Source organism: Theobroma cacao, chromosome 3 (genome assembly GCF_053813885.1).
Source record: "Theobroma cacao isolate CCN51 chromosome 3, ASM5381388v1, whole genome shotgun sequence".
NCBI classification, from domain to species: Eukaryota; Viridiplantae; Streptophyta; class Magnoliopsida; order Malvales; family Malvaceae; genus Theobroma; species Theobroma cacao.
Window position 1 is genome coordinate 14,908,295 of NC_142641.1, and position 25,338 is coordinate 14,933,632.

The 25,338-nt window shown below is 34.1% G+C and overlaps 1 non-coding gene across 1 annotated transcript; it reads right to left on the reverse strand.

Annotated features, from left to right (window-relative positions):
* Positions 1-16,428: 16,428 nt before the first annotated feature.
* LOC148763619 (small nucleolar RNA R71) lies at positions 16,429-16,535 on the reverse strand. Its single transcript, XR_016025651.1, has one exon. It is a non-coding gene; the product is annotated as a small nucleolar RNA R71 (small nucleolar RNA).
* Between the last annotated feature and the right edge of the window lie 8,803 nt (positions 16,536-25,338).

Consider the following 25,338-nt stretch of genomic DNA (forward strand, 5'->3'; position numbering starts at 1 on the left):
ATTGATAGGTACTTAGCCTTATTGATGTATTGGAACTTAGTGAAACTTAAAATTGTGTCACGTGTTTTTTGAGAAAAAAAAAAAAGAAAATTATTAGTATTTTAAGGAAAGATTAAAAGGAAACCTCTTAATTATATTTTTCATTTTTGAATTACCAAGTCAAACTCTTAAGAATGTCTCAAGGGATATACTAATCTATAAATCTTGCCACTTATTTTGAATTACTTTCATTACTATGCATCCGATATAGTTGTAATACTCATTATGTTCACTATGTGTTGTTGCTTTCTTTAAATAGCAATGTTGTTGATTTCTCAATAACAATATACTAAGAAGATGGTGAATTGGTATTTATAAAATTACTTTAAAAATATATTTATAAAAAACAAACCTTTTTAGCCAAAAATGTTTTCTAACACTAAAAGCAAATATCTAACAATAAATATCTAAGTATAAATACAGTGAATCAAGCAAAAATATTTTTCTAAGAGAAAAAAAATCAATATAAATCTATTTTCTAAGGCAAGTATAAACTGTCAAGCCCGGCTCTACAATATGTTTATTATGCCATTCCTACATAAGAATGCATGTTTGTTTACTTAGGTACCTCAGAAATCGTGAAAGGACGACAATATACCAAATGGTACAATTAAGTTGATTTAAGCCTCAAACTAGTCCAAATAGAGATTTTAAGAGGAAATTGAGAATTTTAAAACTCTAGAATGACTTAAAATGGTGATTCGGAATTCGGGGACCGATTTGGTGTTAAATTGGAATTTTCATGATCTAGGGGTAAAATGGTCATTTTGCCACCCGATGTTAAAATTGGAATGTTGGAAGAAGTTTTTGATCAAGATTGACTATTTAGAACATAATTTGAGTTTGAGAAGTGAAAAATTTTAATTTCGACATTTTTTCGAGCATAAGGGCAAAATAGGCAAAATTGTAATTTTACACCACCCAACACTTGTCCAGCACATGGATTTTACCCAATATTATCATGGATAATTGAGAAAATTTAAGTGGTGGAGAGAGATTGCTTAATGGGTAAGTATGACACATGGACCAATGGAATGGTGACATGTGTCAAATTCTCATCCATTTATTATTTTCCTTATAAATTAGCACAAAATCAGCCCATTTCTCTTCATATGGCCAGCCAAAGGAAGAACAAAGGAAGAAAAGAAAGAACAAGAACTCTAGGGTGAAAATTCAAGAGAAAATTGGTGGATTTCAAGTAATCAAGCAATCAAAGGTAAAATTTCTTGATTTTGACTTGTGATCTACCTATCCCATACATTCTTTTGCATTTTTCATGGTTGAATCACATGATTTCATGATGGGTATCTTGCTGGTTGAACACTTAGAGAGAGGTTTTGATGCTTGATTTGGTTAGATTTCAATGTATTTTAGTGTTTTTAGTTGATTGGTGATGTGTAGCATGAAAATTAAGTAAGAAAAATTCATGTTCTTCCATCACCCATCATTGGCCGAATTCTTCATGTGGAATATTGAGGATGATTTTGATTTTATTTCAAGTGATTTGGTTAGGAATTAGTGATTTATGGTGTGAGAATCAAGTAGGAAAAAATTATAGTATTGATGCACCCACCATGGCCGAATTTTCCAAGAGAAAATGTGAGGATGATTTTGCCATATTTCAAGTTATTTAATTTGTGTTTGATGATTTGGAGAATTGAAAGAAAAATAGAATTATTTGGAGTTAAATTGGACATATTGGCCAATTAATCGAGTGATAGATCGAATTAGGCCAATACCGTTTTATTTAGGTACACAATTGAATTTGTGTAGAGCACCGTGTTTAGACGATAATCCGAATAATTTGCATCCCATTTCATACATTAGTATAAAGCCTGAATTGGTTCTATAACAATTTAGCACAAATGTAGTAAATGGCTTATTGTGCATTATGTCTAGGTGGTGAGTATTCTGACAAAAGTAAAGAGATAGTACCCGAGGATCAAGAATCGGAGTACTCGAAATTCGACTCCCGAAATAGTGAGTAACCTTACTATCATCTTAATTATCTAAAGTGGTTTTATCCGATTTTGTGATTTTATGGAAAATGAGCTTAAATGGTAAATCTTTATGTTTTATAAGCAAAATGAGATTAAATGAAAATGATTTTATAAAATTGTCTTGAGATTGAATGATGGTTTTGAAAATAGAGTAATTGGAGACTGTTTTCATGTGTTGTAAATTCATGGTTTGAATCGAATGGCTTATGACAATATTTACATGAATGGCTGAATTGGTAAATGTGCTGAAAATATATGAACTGTGTATTTAGCCTTGAGAGGCTGGATTGTGATATAATTGCCATGTCATGCGGTTGAGATTTTATTGAATTGGTGGGTTTAACTTGCTGCAGTGGGTGGGTTCCGTGGACTAGCCTATTAGAAGGGCACGGTAACCCTATTATATTCTTACCTCGGTCGGAGAGGCTTGTAGGGTAACTTCCGAGGTACACTTTTAAAGTTCACTTCATGCCAAACCACCACATGAGGGTAAACTCAGCCAACGCCAAGGAACGACCATGTTTTTAAAATAAAAATATATTTATGTGTATACGAAATTTTTAACAGCCTTGGCAGACTCGGTTGGGATAGCCACAGGCCAAGGTATCCCTGATAACTGAGTATGAGAATGATTTTGGCACGAGCCAAAGTTTTAAGAAATTCATAAGCCATGTTGATTACTCGATTTATATGAATTGATTTTATTTGGTTGAAATGAGTTGAAAGGTGATAAATTACAGTATGATGATCGATTTTAATATGTCTCAATTTACTCAGTTTTAGATATTTTAGATGGTATTTGTTTACTCACTGGGATTATATAATCTCACCACCTTCCTTTCTACCCATTTCAGGCTCAAGATAGTTGGTAGATAGCTTACTTTGTTGAGGGCTACAATTGGACTTGCATCCTTAAAAACTGTAGGTTTATCGCTTTTGATACTTTTGATCGTTCGTGGGCCCACGTGTCACTGTAAATTAAAATTTATGCTTTGGTTATCTGTATTACAGTATGTATGAGTTTATTTTGCTTTTACGTTGCAAAAATTATCTACGTATAACTCTAAAAATATTGTTTTATAAAAAAATAGAATATTTTATTGAATATTTCTTTTATTTTTTTATTATATCCAAATAATCATAATTTCATTTTAAATGAAGGTTTTAGATGTTTAAACTTATTTTTGATTATGAATTATGTGTTTTGTACTCGCATACTATATTTTTAGAGGATTTCAAGATTTTTGAAGAAAATGGACCATAATGCCCCTATGAGAAAAAAATTATTTTTCTATTGTTTTGATTTGGAAATAGTTTATAATCTCTCAAAACATGATTTTAGTAACTAATACTCACAGGGGAAGCGAGTAAAACTGATGTTAAGCCTTGCGAGGTTTCGACTGACATTCTGGGTAATGAATGTCTATCGAGAAGTCGCGGTGGTTGTCACGGGCTCGATGGGAGTTCCGGGTCGTGACAATTATATTGGTATCAGAGCTTTTGGTTTTAAAGATCAGAGCTTTTGGGTTTAAAGTTGTTTTAAAAACTACAGTGACAGTGTGGCCCAAGTTAAGTTAAGTTAAGTTAGGTTTGATATAATAGAATACGTGCATTTGCATATAGAGTTTGGAGTTGTTTAGACTCGTTCTGTTTCTTCTTATAGATCTTACGGGAGCATAAGTAATAGACAGGGAGCTATATGAACTCCTGTTCCCAATAATCCACTTTCTTGTTAATGTCTTGCAATGGTCATAAGTAAGGCCGTTGTCTGAGTTTAAGATGCCACCCGTGACACGAGCTAGTGTCAGAGAGATCTTAAAATGAATGCTCCTAATGAAAGATTAATGAAATGATATATCCCTCCGATTAAGGATGGAGAAATTTGGAGTTGGACTAATAGGCCGTGATAATTTTTTCATTTGGTGGAGTTATAATTGAACTCGTGGTTGTCAATTGGAAAAAGATTTGGGGACTATGGATTGTATTGGGGTTAATATAAAGGAGCACGTGTGATAATGGTAATAAGGGGCGCACTTTGATTAGAATGAATAGTGATGGTTGTAATTCACTTGGAGTGTATAAATTAAGCATTGAGGTAAGAGTAAACCCATACTTATGTGCATGAAGATAAGAACACTATGTTATTTGAGTTTGTTATGCCCATATAAAAGTGGTGTTGGGATTTTGAAATATTTTATATGTGAATATGTGTTGAATAGGTACAACAGCTTAAAGGGAACTGTGTTGATTTCAATTAAGCGATTGTGAGATTTCAAGAATTGATTGGACCTATTATAGTTCATGGATATAAGCACGTGAATTAACTCAAGAGTGAGTATCAATGATTACTATAATTGATGTGTGATCATGAAGTAAGAAGTTATTAAACAAATTTGCTCTAAGGATGAGCTTGAACTTTGCTATGCATAGCAGGGGGAGCCAAGGAATTAAAGGACTAGATGTGGAATTGGCAGCTTGAGGTTAAATGACTTGGAAATGTCGAATCTAGTCTAAGTGCCATATGAAGTTCTATAGTTGAGACTGATATACGAATTACTTGAAAGATCAATTTAAAAGTTTATTCGGTTCAAGTGTGGCCTATGATACGAATGATCAGTCTTGAAGGTGATCTCCCTAGAGTAAGGAATTTAGAAAATATTGATGTTTGGATATACTCTAAGAGAGAGAACTTTTGCATCCTAAGTTTAGGACAACTTTGATCTTATGATCGCAAAGGCAAGGTGTAATAACTAAGTAATTTTTTTACTTACTAAATGTGATTGGTTATTGATGAATAAAGTCAAGATCTTAACATTTAGTGGTATACAATTTGATAATTATGTATTTAAGAGTATTGGGAGACAATTCCTTCATCAAATTTGCACTAAATGCTATGGTAAAGGCATATCAATGTTGATATGGAAATGTATCCAGGAATGATCTTAACATACAACCAAAAGAGAATTAAACATGTTGATATTAATGTTCTAATATTGTGCATATGATAGAAAGCTAGTTTGTAAGTTGTAGTTTTCATGATCATGAAATATATAAAGATTATCAATATATGGACATACACTTGGAGTTGTAATTTACAAGTTTTGAGTATTTAAGATATGATTAAATGAAATTAGCATTAGTTAAGGTACGTAAATCTTTTAATTAATTTCTGTGGAGTATGCATGATAGTAGAATAGAGGAACATAGTGCCGTGATACTATATGGTGAAGTTACTATACAATATGGAAAGAGTATTCTAAAGTGGGATTTATTGATTGTTGACAAGTGTTATAGGATGAGATGAATTTGAAAATATCGACTTTACCTATTATATGTGATAAGCACAAGAGGATATAAATGGTTATGGAAATTGTGACGTAAGCTTGGAGGGAAACCAAATGGTTGAGAATGATTAGTGTAGTAACCTTAAATATAGATGAATAACATTGATTAAGTAAACTCCAACAGCCACCGTGCCGCGGTGCTAAGAACACTTCATGTCTAGGACGCATGAATAAAATGAGACAGATGTGAAGTTGAACTTACGAGTTGACCTAAAGTCATTGAACTTGATTCTAAGTTTTGTTAACTGGAGTTTTAAGGTTTTGGAAGGTATCGATATGAATGAGTTAAAGCTGAAATGGTTAAAGGCGTTCCCTTCGAGGGGGGGGGGGGCGGAGAAAAAGGTTCAGGGTTTGAAACTTGGCGAGAAGGTCCTGTAGGGCTTGTGGTGCTGCCTTTAGGCGCGGGGTTTCGAGTAAGTGAAGTGATGGGGATCCAGACATAACAATCCCTTGGAGTTGGCCCCGAAGGGGATGCCACATAAATGGCTAAGTTACGGGTTAAGTGATCACATGTTGTGAGACATAAATTTGAGATAGATATCCCCAAGGAAATACTCAAGAGAAGTTCTGCCATGGATCTCGTGAAAGCAAGCACTAAGTTATGTGGTTATAAAAAGGAAGCCATAAGCTGAGAGTGATATTCATATTAACATTGAAAGGTACTTGAGGAGAATCTAGTTTCAAGTTTTGCAATTTCAAGTGCAATTTATAAATTGGCTAAGAGAGAATGATGTTATGTTCATATGAAAGAGTGGAACAAAGGATGATTGAAGTTGACCTTGATAATGAAGTAAGATAATGAAACTTTCCTAATATATTATGTAAAATTGGAATTCGAAATGCTTGAGGCATACATGATTCAAATGAATCTGAGTTTTAAGTGACAAATCAATATCGGAATGCAATAAGGATACAATATATGTAAGAGGCATGAAAGATAATCGAGGAATAAGGATGACTCTTAGGAATTAAGGTATTGCATAACATGCAATGATCAAGTCAAGGAAAATTTTTGAAGTATCAATGGGATTATAAAGCATACACGCATAATAGATTATAATTCAATGAGAGGACATTATGATGTAATGATATATAGTACAAGGAAACTTAAGCATATAATTGGAAATGATAAGAAGAGAGTATAAGTATGTAAATGATGTGGAACTGTGCACAGGCATGATGAGAATTTGTATGAATTATGAAGATTATTCTATTGAATCTTGGTTATGGATGGGAATGAACAAAGAGAAATTAGTCTGAAGGTATTTGAAAACAGGGACTTGTATACATAATGAGGAATATGAACATTTGAATCTGCGTGTATACGTGTGTGTGGAGTTAGTGATGTACCCAACTAAAATGAAAAATGGTTTTAGTGGTTTCGAGATTTTTGAGGAAAAATGACCAAAATGCCCCTGTGAGACAGAAATCATTTTTTTTATTGATTTAAGCTGGAAATAACTTAAAATCTTTTGGAACATGATATTTGGCAATAGTTACTCACAGGGAAAATGAGAAACTGATATTAAAGCCTTGCGGGGTTCCGGTTGACATTTCGAGTAATGAGTGTCGATCAAGACACGACGACGGTTGTCAAGGGCTCGAGAGGAGTACCAGGTCGTGACATAAACAATAAAATAATAATGTGAAAACTAAAGAGAGATACCAACAATTTATAGTGGTTCAGCTTTTCGATGCCTACATCCACTCATTTGGTAACCAAGGAATTTCAATCTACTAACAAGGATTTTTGCTTTTTAATGGGAAGCGATTGTAATACCCTGTACTTGATGTGGTGACAAATAAAGCTTATTGGATGCCAATTGAGGTTAATTATAATGTTTGAAAGTGATGAAAGATGAAAGGAACAGTTGGGATAAAATATTCTGCATGCGAGGAAATAATAAAATAATAATAATATTTTATTGGAAAAAAATTTACTAGCTAAAATATTCCGCACCCAGCTATGTGCGAGTAGGGAGTGCACATGAGCTGATGATGACCCAACCATGTGTGGAGGAGTACACATGAGCTAATGATGACCCAGCTATGTGTGAGTAGGGAGTGCACATGAGCTGATGATGACCCAGCTATGTGCGGTGTGGGAGTGCACATAAGCTGAGAGAGAGTTGGGGTGAGGCCGGAGATCGTATGTATGTTTATATATGTTATAAATATATAGAGGTTTTGGAAATTATATTGTGGTTGCATCAATTTTTGAATGTTAAAACTTGAGAAATGGTTTCCATTTGATTTTCACTGCAGCAAAAATGGATTTTCGTTGTGATAAGAAATTGAGCTAAATTGCATTGTTTTCAACACAAGTGCATCATGTTTTTTTTAAAACTTACTGTATTGATGCTTGTTCCCTTCCTACGTTCACTCACTGAGTTTGTACTCACGTTTTTAAAATTCATGTTTTAGGTTTTTTTGAGTCACAGGTGATTGGATCTTAGGACGAGGTGCTCCTCCCTATCCATTGTTCGGTAGGTTTACCATGACATTAAATGTTAGCAACCATGCCCAGAGTCACTCCGCTGACGGTCAAGGTCTAATTATGTGTATATGAATATTTAATGTGAAACATTAAGAATCATTTGTTAATCTATTTATGAATATATTGGTGGATGATGCCATTATGAATGTATGATTGGGTTTTATGAATCTATTCAAAGAAAAGGTATTTGAACATTTCGAGCTTTGGATTCTAAAGGAATAGGGATTAATGTATAAGATCAATTAAGTAGGCTTGCTTGGGCTTAGTGGGTTGAGCCTATTGGGCCCTTGCGCCGGTCATGGCCCGAAAATTAGGCTGTGACAATGTTGGTATCAGAGCAAAGGGTTGTAACCCGATCCCTGGGAACTATCGTGTGTGAATAGTGGCGAAGCATGACTCTCCACCTAGGGGCTTGTAGAGAGGGTAGTCCCCTACGAGTGCTCTGATAGGTACCCTTTGTTGCCATCTTTGAAAGAGGAAAGGGTTGCTTGTAGAGAAGGTCGTCCCCTACGAATGGAGCCGACCCTAGTGACAATGTTGATATCAGAGTTCTAGGTTTAGAGAAATGAGTAGTCTTTGAAAATGAGTTAGTGACTTAGAGAAATGTCTTGTGGCAGCAAAGATTGGCTTGATTGGAGAAAAATTGGTAACATGTAAGCCAATAACCCATGGGTACATGAAGGACTCAAAGTGGAAAAGGAAAACGGCAAGTTTAACACTATGTTTTAAAGCCTATGATTAGTTGAATATTGTGAGGCATTATGGTTGTTGAAAGGATTTATTTGACTAAGTTAGTTGAAAATTATTAAGATTGTATGGCATGTTGTTTGAAAGAAATGAAAAAGGAATATTGTGGATGGAGGATTGAGAAACAAAGTATTGAAAGTTAGATAGATAACTATGCATGTAAACTAGGAAATAATCGAGTGAAAGTGAGATTGATTGTTGCTGCCATATATGTGGATTATGTGCGGAAATATAAGATGGATTTGGGCAAAAATTATTTAGAAAGGTTGAAGTAGGCACGTGACATCATAAATAAGTTACCGGTGATATAATCTAAGAAATTACGTAAGCAATGGATATAAGTAATTTTAGTAAAAATGTATTAAGATGTGAGTTAAATGAAGATGGTTTCATGAAAGGATGAAAAATATAAATTTGAGTAAGGATTAATTGATTGAAGTGCTGCCCACATACGTATGTAATTAAATATATTGAGTTCGTATTATTGCTAAGAAGTGTAAAGCTAAGGTTAGAGTACTGTGGTGGCGTGCTGGAGTAAATAACAAGCGACCGGCCAGTGAAAATAGTTAGAGACACCTCCGAACAAATAGCAACTTAATATCTCGTTGTTGCCAGGTGATGGAACTTGCATTAAAATGTTTTGGAATAAATGATTATATGCTTGATTGAGCCACTTGAAATATTTTAATGGTTTTTCTTTAAAAATTGCATGGGAACAAGCTCTTGATGAAATGTTTTGATATTATGAGATGTGAACATGATGAATTCATGAGTTTCTACATTATGTTGATGTCTATATTATACATTAAATGATTCTTTTGCGTGATAATTATGACCCAGCCATGTGCGGTGTAGGAGTGCACATGAGTTGTGCTGACCCAGCCATGTGTGGAGGAGTACACATGAGCTGATGATGACCCAGCTATGATTGAGTAGGGAGTGCACATGAGCTGATGATGACCCAGCTATGTGCGGTGTGGGAGTGCATATAAGCTGAGAGAGTGTTGGGGTGAGGCCGGAGATCGTATGTATGTTTATATATGTTATATATATAGAGGTTTTGGAAATTATATTGTGGTTGCATTGATTTTTGAATTTTAAAACTTGAGAAATGGTTTCCACTTAATTTTCACTGCAGCAAAAATGGATTTTCGTTGTGACAAGAATTGAGCTAAATTGCATTGTTTTCAACATAAGCGCATCATGTTTTTTTTTTAAAACTTCCTGTATTGATGCTTGTTCCCTTCCTATGTTCACTCACTGAGTTTGTACTCACGTTTTTAAAATTCATGTTTTAGGTTTTTCTGAGTCAAAGGTGATTGGATCCTAGGACGAGGTGCTCCTCCCTATCCATTGCTCGATAGGTTTACCATGACATTAAATGTTAGCAACCATGCCCAGAGTCACTCCGCTGACGGTCAAGGTCTAATTATGTGTATATGAATATTTAATGTGAAACATTAAGAATTATTTGTTAATCTCTTTATGAATATATTGGTGGATGATGCCATTATGAATGTATGATTTGGTTTTATGAATTTTTTTCAAAGAAACGGTATTTGAACATTTCGAGTTTTGGATTCTAAAAGAATAGGGATTAATGTATAAGATCAATTAAGTAGGCTTGCTTGGGCTTAGTGGGCTGAGCCTATTGAGCCCTTGCGCCGGTCATGGCCCGAAAATTGGGCTGTGACAGCAATAACCCTTACACAATCCACATTGGATTCTTGCTTTTTTACGTAATCAAGTGGTAACCCTTACAATCCACAAAAAGGATTTTTGCTTTTTACAAGATCAAGCGATAATCCACACAATCCCCAAAAGATTCTTACTTTTTGATAGGAAACGATAACTTTTACAAGATAACTTTTTAAGGTTAAGTTATAACCTTTACAATGAAGTACAAATTTCAGCAAGGAAATTCTTTTACAAAGGTTGGGTGTTGAGATTTTTAAAGTTGTTTGTAGTGAGAGAAGAAATTTCAGCTTGAATAAAGCAAGGATTCAAGTTTAAAGGCTTGATGGAAGGCTAAAAGGATGCTAGAGAGTGAATATGAGCTTGTGGGTAGTCTCTCTAAAGTTTGAAACTTTATCTCAAGTCTTCTCTTGCTTCAAAATGTCTCAAATGAGTCTATTTATAGCTAGAGCATGATTTGGAGCTGTTAGACACAAGTTTAAATCAAATATGGCCATTGCTAAAGCTTGAGGGTTGACTACAACGCTTCTAGAGTTGATTATTGTGATAGCTCAATTTTTGGGCCATGACCGGCACAAGGGCCCAACAAGCGAAGCCCACCAAGCCCATGCAAGCCTTGTTATATGATCCTGTTCATCATTCCATCCATCACTTTAAATGCCATATTTCGTAATTCTCAAGTATAATTATTTCCACAATATAACATGGCAGCGAACCACTTACAATTATATTATCCCAAATAATGTCACCTACTGCCAACTCATAGTGGCAACGTTAATCAAAATAAACATATATTGTTTATGACATGTATCTTAGTGATTTACATCACGTGTACGTATACACAGGCAAAAAGACTCATTGACTTACAGTGGAGTGACCTTGGGTGAAGGTACAGCTACTGAATGCCATGGTACGTACCAAAAGGTGAGTGTAAATGGATGCCTCAGTCTAGGTCCCAACTATCTTTGAATCTGAAAAACATGAAGTTAAAAAGAGTGAGTATAAACCCAGTGAGTGAACATAGGAAGGGAATAAGCATTAATACGGGAAGTTTTAAAAAACATGATGCAGTTACATTGAAAACAATGCAATTTAGCTTAATTTCTTGTTAAAACCCCTCAATTCAACCCTTGATTATTTAGTGCCATAGTATTGAAAGATCCATGATCAACAATGAAGTTAAAGAGTGAAAATTACAGTAGAGTCCAAGCAAGGCAAGCATGACAGAGTAAATCTCGCTGCAACAAAATTTAGGCAAAATTTTGAACCAACCACTCGAGAGTTTCTCACTGCATCAAGAATGAATTTCGCTGTAGCGAAAACCCGGGCAAGCATTTTACCTAACTACCCAAGAGTTTCTCGCTGCAGCGAGAATGCATTTTCGCTGTAGTGAAAATCTAGGCTAGTCAAGCCCCCAACACTCGAGAGTTTCTCGCTGCAATGAAAATGAATTTTGCTACAACGAGAAATAAGGCAATGAAAATAAAAGAATTCTTGTCACAACGAAAATCCATTTTTGCTGTAGTGAAAATCAATTGGAAAGCATTTGTCAAATTTTAACATTCAATATTCAATGCAATCACAATATATTTTCCATAACCTTTCTATATATAACATATATAAACATATATACAACTATTGGCATCACCCAAACTCTCCCCCAGCTCATGTGCATTCCCACACCGCACATAGCTAGGTCATCATGTGCACTCCCACACCGCACATTACAATATCATCATCAGCATCATGTGTTCTCCCACGTCGCACATGGCATAAATCATCAGCGTGTGTGCTCCCACATTGCACACTACCGGCACTGTCATGTGCACTCCCACAACGCACACTCATAGTTATAGTTATCACATAATAGTACCATTTAATGCATGACATACACATCAACATAATATAGGAACACATGAACTAATCACATTGCACATTTCACAATATAAGAACATTTCATCAAGGGCTTGTTCCCCAAGCACATTTTAAAGCAAAACAAATAAAATTTTCAAATGATTCATTCAAACACATGCATTTCTCAAAACAATTTAGATGCAAGTTCACTCATTTGTCTTTGTTGATTCTTTAATTGATTTCGACTTCCATTACTACTCTAAGTGGAGATGTGGGGTTTCGTTGGAACCTATCAAACACAATAGCATCACACCAACTCAATTTACATGAATACTATTCCAAAAGTTGTTTCCTAAATCAAGTTTTACTAGTTTTTCCTAACTAGCTTCTAATTACCATTTGATTAGTCATTGGTTTGCACTACTCTAGTCACACTAGGAATAAATAAATAACCTTCAATAATAAACAAACCCACAATTCTAATTATTGGCCATTCACCAACAACTTAAAATCAAACCTAACTCACTACTCACTTTGGTGGTTTTGTAGTTGAATTCCTTTTCAAGAGTTTTCTTCAAGCTATTATGGAAAGTCTCTCTCTCTCTCTAAAACATCTAACTAGTGAGAGAAATTATTGAGGAAAGACTTTTGAGGGTTTTTGAGTTGTAGAAGTGAAAGAGCATGAACAATTCTATGACAAGGTATTTAAAAAACATAAGATTTGGGGTTACCATGAGAAAATCATGGAGTTTCAAGGGAGGCTTCCATGGAAGATGCAAAACATGAAATGGGGAGGAGAAATGGAAGGAAGAAGAAGAAGTTGCTGGCAATGAGGAAAAAGTGCTGGAAAAATGAGATATTTATACTTGGTTTGACTAAATCTCCACTTATTTACAAAAATGCCATTGCATAGTTGACTTTGCCTTTTTTCCTTTGGTTCAAAATTTTTACTCTTTTGACACTGAGAAAAGGTCCATAATAGATTGGGGGTACTCGAGTTCATAAAAACTTAAAAATTTAGACTTAAGGTCCAAAATGACCATTTGCCCCTATTATGGAAATCATCATTATTTCAATTTTCTTCGTTTATTTCATTATTGTATACCTCATTCATTTATTCCTTAGAACTTAGATCTTAAAAATGTTAGAAAAACCCACTTCTAGGAGCTCACCAAGAAAATGACAGAACTAGCCCTGACCCACGTCATCGTGTCTACCTTCTCTACACGTCTATGAAGGTCGAGGTTTCATAATTATGTTCTTCAAATTTCTCAATTAGGGTTTCCATTGTCGAGTATATATGTTCTCTAGTCGATCCACTTCCAAAGGGCGTGTATTCTTCAAGTTTGACCTTTATAGTTGACTATGCCTTTCTTATAGTCAACTATGGCTTCTTAAAATTGATTATTTCTGGCCTTTGACTTGTCAAGGTCGACTATATCTTTTTTGTAGTTGACTATGGCTGTTCTTCAGCTTGATTTTCTTGGCCTTTCTAGAACAGGGTCGAATATACTTCCTCTATAGTCAATTATGATTGTTTTGAACTTGATTTTCTTGATCATTTTAGAATAGGGTTGACTATGCTTCCTCATTAGTCAACTAGGGCTTTATGATCTTCAAGTTTTGCACTCTTTCAACCTTTAGATTGACTTGAGCTTCTTTAGGATGGACTCTTGAGTTGTGTCTTGAAGTTCCTTTAGCTTTTGATGCTTCTCTCTAGCTACTTTTTCATTTGCCTTGTACCTATATTCAAGAAACAATTCAATGCATATTTGCTTTTGATTTCTTAGCTGAAAATGCATTGTTTGAAAGCTTGTACGATGTTTTCTAAGGATGCATGGCTTTTCAAACAATTTTGTAACCTTAGGGGACTAAAAATGTAATTGAGACAATTTTAAATGCTTGACATTAAGTTCAAGAACACATGTGATTTTTGTCAAAAACTCTATGATATAAAGTTATTTAGTCACATTTTGGATGCTAAATTAGCTTAGTCCTTATGAATTTTAGTTAGATTAAGTTAGTTTTTATGCACTTTGTTATTTAGTTTAAGATATATTGATGTAGTTAAATTTACATAATTTATGTTCATTTTAATGCTGAAACTCTCAATTTAAGCCAATGTTGATTTAATCCTTGTTTCGGTAGGTGTTTAAGTGCATAAAGCTAAATGGTATTGAATTATGTAATGGAGACTAAGTGCAGATATTCATTGAACATGTTGTGGTAATTTGGACATAACTCGAGCTACAAAGATTCACTCAATGTGATTCTTGAATCATAGGAAAGCTAGGAGGCAGTCCTATAACTTTTCTATTTACCATTCTTCCCAGATCAACCTCGAGATAGGAGAAAATCGCATTGTAAGATGAGTTATTGAAGTAGTTTCTGCACCAATGGTCTACAAGGAGTAGTGTCGTGGCCAAGAAGCACTCAAGGCTGCAGTGCCCAAGGGAGCATCACAGCTCCCATACAAAAACCTGAGAGCTCGATACCGCAGCGGCCAAGGAAGAGGGCCATGGCGCTGGTTGAAAGACAATGAAAAAAAATGCGACACTAGAGGGCTGAGGTGCCCATGGAGCAAGGCCATGACGCTCTAATGTGGATTAAGTGATTTTAGCCAATTAGGAATTGAATTTTTAGGGTTTTTAAAGGCTACAAATATGTGATTTTTAACAATTGAAAAAGAGAAAACTGAGAGTGAACAAACAATAGTTTTTTATAGGAAAAAAAAAGGGCTTTTCAACAAGAGAAACAAGAAGAAATTAAAGGCAATCAAAGATCAAGAATTGATAGAGGCTTTGTTCTTATTTTTAGTTTTTAGTTGCTTGCTTGTTCTTTTACCATAGAAATGATATTTTCTTTTGAAATAGTTATGTTTGTTGTAGAAATGATGATGAACTAAATTTGTTTTCCTAGATTATGGTTTATTTCAATATGTAGTTTGAATATATGATTTCTCTTTGGTTAGTATTAATGAATATTGCATGGTTTATTCAATTCTATGCTTATTGCTTTTCACTACTTGATCACTAGTTGAAATGTCTTGGTTCTTTAAATGTAACTCGATGGAGGGAGTTCATAATAAACCATTGTTTTGAATAGCTTATGTTCGATTCACTTTGGAATTAAGTGGTAGTTTCGTATTTATGATAGACATATACCTAAATACCTTAGACAACCAAATTAGAACATGAACGTAATGAACTTTTTCTAATTAATTTACATAGACATATAGAATTAGTTTTGAAAGGTATATGTGCATGATCATGACAAAGACTTATACATAATATGGATTCTAGGTTGGTTGTGTACCCATTTAGTCTACGTTAAGGAGAATGATTAAATCCAAATGAAATATTGAGAAACATCGTAATTCTAGGCTTTTGAATTAATGTCTTGTCTAGTAAATTTTTTTTTCTTTTATTTACTTAGTTTTGGTAATTGCTTTGAGATTAATAAATCATTTAAAATTGAGTACTTGGATAGGATAAACTTTGATACTTAGTAAGAATAGGGGCAAATCTCTGTGGGAAACAATACTTAACTTACCTTTATATTACTTGTACAGCCACGTGCACTTGCACATATTAAACTTACAATAAGTTTTTGGTGCCGTTGTTGGGGATTTGTTTTCCTGTTTATCTTTGTTGATATTAAACTAAACAAATTGTCTTAGACTAAGCTTATTTTTTTTTATGTTTTTTTGGTGCGTTTCGACATTGTATGGACAAAGCATGAAACTTAACAATTATCTCATATGACTCAGAGATTGAGAGGACATTTCGAAGACTAAGACGACAAAGTCAACAAGGTTCTGTTTCTTTTAATACAACGGATGAACAACCAAGAGAGTAGCAAGTCCAAGAGATGGTGGTTGAAGAAAATTAATCGTTAAGGGACTATGCTGTTCCTCTAGTCCAAGGTATTCCATCAAGCATCAAAAGGCCAACCATTCAAGCAAATAATTTCGAGATCTAGCGAGCTATAATCACTATGATCTAGACATCAGTTCAATCTGGGGGTCTTCTAAATAATGACCTAAATGCTCACATATTTAACTTCCTGGAGATATGTAACATCTAAGCATAAGAGTGTCACAGACAATGCCATCCGATTGAGATTATTCACATTATCATTGAGGGACAGAGCAAAGGTGTGGTTGAATTCATTACCCACTAGCTCAATCACAACATGGGATGACCTTACCCATAAGGTCCTTACAAAATACTTTCCTCTGGCGAAGATAGCAAAAATAAGGAACGATATCACTTTATTCATATAGTTGGATGGTGAGTCACTATATGAAGCCTGGGATAGAATCAAAGACCAACTTAGGCATTGCCCCCATTATGGTTTTCTGAAGTGGCTTCAAGTGTAGACATTTTACAATGGATTGCATTGTCAAGTTCGAGACACCATTGATGCAACTGTTGGAGGAGCTCTTATGGGAAAAACTATCGATGACGCATATAATCTATTAGAAGAGATGGCGTCAAACAATTACCCATGGCTATTGTAGTGATCCATGCATAGAAACGTAGCGGGAGTTCATGAGGTTGATGCCATCACGACATTAATCTCACAAGTAGCTGCTCTAACTAAACAATTCGATTCCTTTAGCACTAATCTTGTTCAAAGTCCTTTTGTAGTCTGTGAATTTTATGGAGATGGACACACCAATGATCAGTGTCCAGGTAGCAACATAGAAACTATTCAATTTGTCAGAAATAGACAATAAACAACCCTTTCTCCAACACATATAATCTTAGATGGAGGAACCATCGAAACTTCTTTTAGGGAAATAACTAGGGAGCATTAACTTCGAGATCGAACATACTACTTGGTTTCCAACATCAATTGCTCGCCCCTATTCCTGATAAGAAGCTATCAATGGAGGAGTTGATGATGTTGCGCATGGCCAAGATAAACTCCCTCATCAATAGTCAAGCAACCTCATTGAGAAACCTTGATATGCAAGTTGGGTAGTTGGCAAGCACAATTAACAATAGAGCTCAAGGGACATTGCTTAGAGACATTGAGACAAATTCAAAGATGTAGGGCAAAGAACATGTGAGGGCCATCACTTTGAAAAATGGTAAAGAGATTGAGGGTAATACTAAACAAGCTGAACAAGTTGACAAGAAAGCTCAAAATGACAGATAGTTAGTCCTAACAATTGAAGTAAGGAAAATAAAGCTACAGTCACACCACGACCACCTTTTCTTTAATGATTCAGAAAACAACAACAATAAAACCAATTTCAAAAATTTATGGAGGTATTTAAGAAGCTACACATCAACATACCATTTGTAGGGGCTTTAGAGCAATGCTTTTTTATGTTAAGTTTCTGAAGGATATATTATCGAATAACAAATGATTGGTTGAGTTCAAGATAGTGGCACTCACTGAGGAGTGCAATGCAATTATATAGAATAAGCTTTTGTCGAAACTCAAGGATCCTGATAGTTTTACAATTCTGTGCACCATTGGGGCTTACTATTTCACAAAGGCATTGAGTAATTTGGGGGCTAGTATCAACCTAATGTCGTTGTCTATTTACAAGAAATTGGGTTTGGGAGAGATTAAGCCCACTGATAACTCTATGATATAGAGTTATCTGGACTTAATTTTGATAGTAATTTAGCTTAATTCTTGTAGTAATGCATAGAAATTAGTAGGTTTTATTTAAATTATTTTAAATTAGTTATTTTAGGTGAGTCAACCTAATCTTAGATAATTTTATACTTAATTTGGTGTTAATGTGGTTAAGATAGGTTGTTGCTGATTTATTTGTGCTTTTGTAGGTGTTTGATGAAAGAAAAAATTTAATGAAAGAAGAAGAGCAATTTCAAGGTGCAGACTTCCACTGCACATGTTTCAATATTTGAAAAATTACTCTCTCTACAGAGCTCCAAATGAAGCAATTCTTAGACCATTGGAAAGATAAGAGAAAAAGATTCAACTTTTATGTTTGCCACTTTGCCCAGTTCGGCTTGAAAAATGATCCAAAATCTTATTGAAGTTAATGCATTGTAGTAGTCCTAGAGCAATTATAATTTCTGTTAATTTATTAGACAAGGCTGTGACCCATATAGTCTGATGAGGAAATTCTAGTTGAAATTGACTTCTTTCTTCACCTACTTAGCTTAACTTCAAAGCCCTATAAAAAAAACCTTTTGGCGAACTTTCAAAAGAAAAATAAGAGAAGGAAACACTAGATTGACAGCTAAGATTTAAGCCACAAAACCATTGAAAAACAAGTCTCATTAGAGTTGAAAAGAAATTAAAGGATTCAAGAAGATTTGGAGATCAAGAGTTTCACTCTTGCAGTTTCTTTATTCTTTACTTTTCTTGGTTTAAGTTTCTATGTTTAAACTTATTTTGATGATAATGTGTGACTTGATGAGGAATTAAATTGTTTATCTAAGATTATGATTGAACTCAATGTGTAGTCTGATTTATTTATCTCTTTTTTGCTTATGTTTACGAATTTAAGTCATTTATTTTATTTTGTCCGTAATGCTTCTAATTGCCTGATCACCAATTAGATTGAATTGGCAATCTAGGTTAAACCTTGATGAAGGAGATTTAGGTAGACCTTGAATAGAATAACGTAAGACCGAATACACTTAGTTGATTAGGTGGTTTGATTTGCATATAGGATAGACATGCACTTATAAGCCATACATAGCTAGGATTAGAGCACAAACTTAATGAATCTTTCTTCAATTTAATTTGCATAGACATATTATAAATTAATTAGGAGAGGTATTTTTCTGAGAAACTTGACAGAGACTTGTAAATAATTTAGGACTCTAGGTTAGCAACTTAATCCGTTAAACTAAGTTAAGAGAGAAAGATAATAATTAGATAAAGTATTGAGGGATATCATAATCTTAGGTTTGATAGTTAAGTGAGTTTTATTTGCTATTTAATTTTAGTTTCAATTTATTAGTTTTAATTTTTCCTTTTATTTTAACTGTTTGGATAAAATTAGGGTGTTATAATTTTAGTAGTTAACAGTAGGAATTAAACAATTCTCCGTGGGAACGATACTCTACTTCATTACTATATTACTTGTTAACAATACGTGCACTTGCATGAGAAATCAACAACACCCACCACAGTGACTTTACAACTAGCAGATTCCACCATCACATACTTGAGAGGTATTGTAGAAGATGTGTTAGTAAAAGTGACAAAGTTTATATTTCTAGCAGATTTCATGGTACTTGATATGGAGGAAGATAGAAAGGTTCCAATCATCTTGGGGAGACCTTTCCTACGTACTACTAAAGCACTCATATATGTAAAAAAAAGACAGCTTACCTTGAGAGTTTAGGAACAAGAGGAAACCTTCAATATCTTTAAAGCTTTAAAATTTGCTAACAATCAAGACGAGTGCTATGCAATGAGTACAGTTGATAGAGTCACAAGAGAAATGTTTGAGGAGAGTCATCTTGTGGACCCAATTAAAGCTTCCTTAGTAGCTACTTTAGGGAGAGATGATGAAGATGTTATTGAATGAGTGAATTTGTTGGATGCCCTTTCTCATGTCATGAGGACATAGTATGAGATTTTAGATACTTCATCAACATCTGCACTAGTAAAGCCATCTATTGAGGAACCTCCAAAGTTGGCACTTAAACCTCTACCAAATCACTTGAGGTATGCCTATCTTAGTAACTCATTTACACTTCCTGTTATTATTTCATCTAGTCCTACTAACGAGTAGGAGGATAAGTTGTTGAGAGTTCTAGGAAAACACAAAAAGGCAATGGGATGGGTGATTGTAGACTTAAAGAGGATTAGTCCCTTAATATGCATAAGATCCTATTGGAGGAAGGTCATAAAGCCATCATAAAGCATCAGTGAAGACTTAATCCAATTATGAAGGGGGTGGTAAAAAAGAGATCATCAAATAGTTAGACACTAGCATTATCTATCCTATATTGGATAGTGCATGTGTAAGTCTGATACAATGTGCACCAAAGAAGGGTGGGATGATAGTGGTGGCAAATGATAATAACGAGCTCATCCCCATGAGAACCGTAATTGGATGAAGGGTACACATGGATTATTAAAAACTCAACAGGGTCATGAGGAAAGACCATTTTCCATTATCGTTTATTGATAAGATGTTAGATAAGCTAGCAGGGAAGGAATTCTATTGTTTCTTGGATGGGTATTTGGGATACAACCAGATAGTGATCGCTTTAGAGGATCAAAAGAGGACAACATTTACCTACCCCTATGGCATATTTGCTTTTCTGAGGATGCTATTTAGACTCTGTAATGCTCTAGCCGCATTCCAACGATGCATGATGGCCATATTTTCTGATATGGTGGAGTAGTCACTTGAAGTATTTATGGATGACTTCTCCATTTTTGGTAGTAATTTTGATGATTGTTTATTAAATCTTAACAGGGTTTTGAGACAATGTGAAGAGAGAAACTTGGTTTTGAATTGGGAGAAGTGTTACTTTATGGTACAAGGTATAGTTCTCGGACATAAAGTTTCTAGCAAAGGATTGAAGGTGGACGAGGCTAAAATAGAGACAATTGAGAAATTTCCACTACCAAATTCGGTAAGAGGTATTAGAAGTTTTGTTGGACACTTTAGATTTTATCGACGATTTATTAAGGATTTTTCCAAAGTCTTTAAACCTTTATGTAACTTGTTGGAAAAAGATCTACCCTTTAAGTTCGATGATGCATGTCATGCGACATTTGTAGAATTTTAAAATAGGCTAATATCTGAACCCATCATTGTAGTTCTTGATTGGTCACTTTCATTTGAACTCATGTGTGATGCTAGTGATTATGTTGTAGGAGTATGTCACATCCCATTTCCTGGAGGGATCACAACCGATGCATAGACCCAAATGGGCATAACTTGTTAAGCCCAAGCAAGCCTCTCACCATAACATCATTAAACATTCATCATTACATGCGAAAACATCTTATAACATCCATTTACATACAAAATCATCATGCATGCATTCATAATACTCATTATACAATTAAGGAACTTATCAACTTAATTATATAAGCTCAAGCATTTGATATATATATATATATATATAGATATTAACAAGTGCCATTGTCATAGTGCACAATATCATTATCATCAACAACACCCTCGAGTGTTCATATAGGCTCTCGAGCCATCATCATAATATTATGCATAAAGTTATCCATGTAAAATGCCAAACATAGGCTACATTAACATAATAGGTTCATAATCCATCAACATGATCAAATCCATAAACATAAAGCTTATGATTGACTCGTCAGCAGAATGTGACTGACCCTTTAGGTATCAAATGGTTACTAGACACCTACTAAACAATGAGTACCAAACATTAGTTGCTGTGACACCGGCTGCTATTAAAATGCTATAACTGATTTGCATCAAAATAAATGGAAAAAATAATGTGTGAGTCACAAACACTCTGTGGGTGGATATGGGAAGGGGATAAGTTAGGGGTTAAGAGCGTTTTGTAATCATGCATTTACAATCTCATGCCATTTGTAATCAATTTAAACTTTAATCTCATGAAACATGATGATTGAACATGTTTGAAATAGCATATATGATGTAAATAAGTATGAATAACCACTAGAAAACCTTTTTACCTTTGAAAAGCTTTCCAAAAAGTCAATACATTCAATTTTGGAACTCATCTATTGATAGATGTTTATCATCTATCAATAGATTGGAAGCAGAATGCTTCCTGTGGTATTCTATATGTTAGTTATCGATAGATGTTCTACATGTATCGATAGATAGCCTTTGAACCTCGATTTTCTAGGCAAAATTGTGTATTTTTGTCATTCTTTAAGTCCCTTTACCTCTAAGAACTATCTCTACGGCTCGTTTCATTTCTGTAATCACATACTTATGCCAACATCGAGTATAGATCATAAACATTATTCAAGATGAACTTAACATGCAACATATCATAAGGATAATAATCATAATCATTCTATTAATATTAAACTCACATATTGTGATGGTATAACCCCTGTACAACCCCATTGCACCTTGGGTGTTTATGAAGCATCATAAGAGTGAAGTTTTCGTTACAACTGGTGTGAGTGGAATTAATCGCACTCATTAAGCTATTATTCTCTTAGCATTTAGTATGTGGAATGTCCATCACATACATGCTTACTTATCTCATAAGGTATATGGAATTTCACATCATATACACATCTCAGAGCATTTCCTTATGCCAACTCTTTCATCATATTATATGTAAAACATACATTACATACATAATCTCATAGCATTCATCATGCTTCCTCAAACATCTCATATAGTATGTGGAAAATACATCATATTCTTAAATATAATATCTTAAATGAAAATCATCGTACAAGCCATCACACACTTCATGCCTTAACATATCTAGCATACACCTCATACATTCATTCATTAATCAAAAACTATATCTCGTACCCACGCTAGTTTGAAGATTAGAGTAATCGAGTGGACTCAAACATAAGGTGCTTGTCCCCCCTTGTTGAAAACTAATACATAATATCATATTTACGTACATAGTAGGTTGAAAATGAATTTTAAAATACTTTCATCATCCACAATTAAATTTTCAGTTCATAGACATTTGTAGAAAATCATATTCACCGATAATCCTCAAATCATTCTTCAACTTTACATACCAAAATAGTTTTGAAAGTGGTGTATCCACTCACTTTATAGAAAGCTTGATTACAACTCCAATTCTGTGTAATCCGATGTCTTTTCAAGCATTCCTATCACATAATATTCATAACAATCAATTTCTAAACTAATGATCTTAGAATAATTAATCTAGTAACTTATAAATCTATTCGCTTTCGACTATAGCCACTTTCTCTCTCTAGACTAAGTTAGAAATGTATAAATCCTCTAAACTTACCTTAAATGAGCTTAGATGTTGAAGGAAATCACAGAAACCTTAGCTTTAATCCTCAACAAAAATTTCTCGACAAAATCATAAATTTCTAGCATTAAAAATGTGATCTTTAAGGTTTTAAAGCATAAAAATGACATTTTCACCATTAAATCTCAAAACTATGATAAAAATCATCAAAAGCAATGCTTTTTCATTAAAAATGGGTTGAAAGGGTTTTAAAGAAGTGTTACCTTTCAAAAAATAGTTGAGGGTTGAGAAACCCTCAGGTATTGGATTATATTTATAGTTTGGGAAATGAAAATATGTTTTTACCCCTTTTATTTTTGTGAAAACAATGTCATCTATCAATGGATCGGGGCTATTTATCGATAGATGAGCTTTAAAACCCTTTCTAAAAGCTTTTTTTCTTGTCATCTATTGATAGATGGGAGCCATTTATCAATGGATCTGGCCATCTATGGATAGATATGCTCATCTATCTATAGATGTTCTTCAAGGCAGCTTTGATAAACCTTTTCTGGATTGTATCTATCGATAAATAAAGAACATTTATTGATAGATTGGGTCTAGAAAGCAAAAATAAATCCTAGAAACATGTCCAATTGAACTCTTTTTAACACCAAACTTTGTAAATCATTTTAATGCATCAAAACAATAATTTTTCTAAGATCAAAACTTACTTTTGAACATTTTAAACACAAAAATCATCTCAAAACATTACACTATGAAATTTTCCATTCACAAAACTAAATTTTAAATTTTCGAAACACAATTTAACTTGCTCATCTAAGGATTTCTAACTTAACAAATTCCACATTAGGGTGGGGTTTCACATTCTCTCCCCTTAAGGAAAATTTGTCCTCGAATTTAACAAGGAACTAAGCTTCACAGAATAAATGCAGGTATTGTGTTCCCATGTCATGCTTGGCTTCCTAATTGACCTCATTCATTGCTCTTGTGGTTGTACCATTGCACCTTAACTAAGGCTACCTCCTTGGAGCGTAACTTCTTCACTTGCCTATCCAAATGGTTATCGACACCCCTTCATAGCTTAAATCATTCTTTAATTACAAAAGTCATGCTGAATCATGTGAGAAAGATTTGGTTGGTACTTTCGTAGTGTCTGTGAGACCCTGTCAAGCTCGATTAAAAGACGGTATTGTACCGAGTGGTACAACTAAGTTAAATCGAGCCTTGAACTAGTTCAAATAGAAATTCTAAGAGGAATTTGAAAATTTTAAAACCAACAGAATAGCTTAGAATAGTGATTTGGAGTTCAAGGTCCAGTTTGGAGTCCATCAGAAAATTGACCAATTAGGGACAAAACGGTCATTTTACCATTTGGTGATAAAATTGAGATTTTTAGCCAAGATTTGATCACATTTGACCAAGAATAATTATATGAAATATAATTATGATTATTGGAGTATAAAATGATGTTTAGCAGTGAAAAATTGTGATTCTCGGTATTTATGGAGCACAAGGGCAAAATGGTAATTTTGCCACTAAAGGACTAAACGAAATTTTTTTTTAAAACAATTTTTTTGCCCCATTTGGTTAATATTGATCAATATTAGTGTTATTTTAGGTTGAAAAGTAGAAATAATGAGATTCCGGTACATTTCAGAGTAAAAGGGCAAAATAGTAATTTTTTTGCCCCAGGGGCAAATCGGTAAATTTTTCACCCCAGCACTTGTCAAGATCAAGGGATTTTAATTGTGGTAGGATTGGATAAATACCAGAATATTTGTGGTGGAAAATTAAGAAGAAAAAGTCAAAAAGTTAAAAATTGGGCCAATAAGCATGTGACACATGGCATGCTTGATTATTTTATTATTTTCTATAGAAATCAGCCCATCAAATCCCCAATTCCCTCACCATATTCGGCCTAGACATCCAGCAACAAGAAAAAAGGGAGAACAAAAGGAAAAACAAGAAAACCTAGGTGAAAATTCAAAGAAAAAGTGAAGAAATCAAGGAAACAAGCTAGGTAAGTTAAAATTTCTTTAATTCTCCTTGATACCTAGCTTACCCATGCTTTTGTTCTTAATTTCCATGGTTGAATATTGAGTTATCATGATGAATTCAATTCTGAAAAATGGGTATGGAAGAGGAATTGTTGTTGGAATAATTTGATTTGAGACTATGTTAGTGTTTAGGGATAGTTAAGCATGGTTATGAACAAAAACATAAAAGAAATATTCAATTTCTCTAGGGTTCCTTGTTGGCCGAACCAT